The following is a 2,349-nucleotide window of genomic DNA, read 5'->3' on the forward strand; positions in this document are numbered from 1 at the left end:
ACTAGAACAGAACTAGAACAGAACTAGAACAGAACTAGAACAGAACAAGAACAGAACTAGAACAGAACTAGAACAGAACTAGAACAGAACTAGAACAGAACTAGAACACAACTAGAACAAAGCTAGAACAGAACTAGAACAGAACTAGAACAGAACTAGAACAGAACTAGAACAGAACTAGAACAGAATTAGAACAGAACTAGAACAGAACTAGAACAGAACTAGAACAGAACTAGAACAGAACTAGAACAGAACTAGAACAGAACTAGAACAGAACTAGAACAGAACTAGAACAGAACTAGAACAGAACTAGAACAGAACTAGAACAGAACTAGAACAGAACTAGAACAGAACTAGAACAGAACTAGAACAGAACTAGAACAGAACTAGAACAGAACTAGAACAGAACTAGAACAGAACTAGAACAGAACTAGAACAGAACTAGAACAGAACTAGAACAGAACTAGAACAGAACTTTGACAGAACTAGAACAGAACTTTGACAGAACTAGAACTTTGAAAACTAGAACAGAATTAGAATTAGTGCAATTCTGATCATATTTTGAAAATGATCATAAATTTTTTGATAATAACCTTTTTAAATTAATTAAATTAAATTAATTAAACATTTTCATTAGGAAATTTTCATTCATTTAATGATAAATGTTCATTCATATCATGACAAAATTCATAACTTGTTTAATGATTAAATTTGATGATAATTTTTTTTAACAAAATTTTTATCAATTTTAATGACAACTTTCCTACGAAAACTTTAATCAATTTGATGAACAATTTCTTGAAAAAAATTTTGAAAATTTAAAAAAATATTTCATAACAATTTGTGCACCAATTTAGTGAAAACAAACATTAGAGAATTAGATTTTTATTTATTGCATAACCCAATTATCAATTTACTAGGTTTTCCCTGAATTTGTGCAACAAAGAAAGAAATCAAATCCCATTTAGAGCAATGTCAATGTTGCCACTGCCACATACTACATGTAACTAAAAAATCGAAAAAAGAAACAGCATAAAACTTGCAACAGAAATTATTGCAAATTTTTCATTTATATCCCATAAATTTTCTGACATTTTTAAACTTTTGAACGACACATATACACACACATATATACTCGACATGATTTTTGTTTCATATAGTTTTTTTGTAATTTTACTTTTTGCCACATTGAGGTATTTCAAAGTGGTTGTAAGGGCACACACAATTCAATACATGGTACAAAAACAAAACAAAAAAAAAGAACAAAAGCAAACGTCAAGTCGTAACGGAAATCGTAGGGACGAAGATGACGACGACGACGACTACAAAATGTACATAAGTAAGTGGTGTGTATCATCGTCATCATCACCAACACTATACTGGATGTATAGCAGATGTTTGACTGGGTCTGGGGCTGCAAGTGGCATGTTAACGAACACCTATACAGACTTAAGTACCTTCACATAGTAAATTGGATTTGGGTTGAAAGTAGGCGGCTGTGTGCTGTGCTGTGCTGTGCTGCTGATGGATACAGAACAGCAACGCACTTTTTTCCCAGAATGAATCTCTGGCAATACACTCGAGGTGTTGTATTCTTTTATATATATTTTTTAATATATTGTAGAGAAAATATTTATAAAAAAGTATGTTTTTTCTACTCACAACACTTGAGGTAAAATGAAAGAAAAATAATAAAAAATAATAAAAATAACGGGATATATAAAAGGGCTCTATAAGAAAGTCTTTATATGGGGATGAAAAGGATCTCAAAATAACTGAACAGCAGAAGGAAGCTATTTAAATATATTTAATAGCTTTAGCTGTAAGAAATGCGAAATAATACTGTTGGCATAAATTATGAACATTGACTAAAGAGTTGTGTTGGTTATTGGCAGGAAAAACCAGAAAGAAGATCAAAAAATGAAAGGTGGATTTGCAAAGGATATTTTTACTTATTTTTTGGTGAATATTTATAAATTGCACAGAGAAAACAAGTTTATTTTTATTAAACAGAAATAAAGGAACAAAAGGATGATTAAAATAAAGAAATTTTTAAATAATTTAACAAAAATAAACGATAAAGTACTCTGGCTAACAAAATGTTACCTTAAATTAAAGTAAATATACATCAAATCGATGAAAGTATTCTAAAGAAATATGTTATCAAATTGATGAAAATTTTATAGTAAAACTTGTCATTAATGTAATAAAGTTCAGTTCCAGATCAAGTTCTATTCAAGGTTTGTTTTGTTCTAGTTCTGTTCTAGTTCTGTTCTAGTTCTGTTCTAGTTCTGTTCTAGTTCTGTTCTAGTTCTGTTCTAGTTCTGTTCTAGTTCTGTTCTAGTTCTG

This window comes from Lucilia cuprina, chromosome 3 (genome assembly GCF_022045245.1).
Source record: "Lucilia cuprina isolate Lc7/37 chromosome 3, ASM2204524v1, whole genome shotgun sequence".
NCBI classification, from domain to species: domain Eukaryota; kingdom Metazoa; phylum Arthropoda; class Insecta; order Diptera; family Calliphoridae; genus Lucilia; species Lucilia cuprina.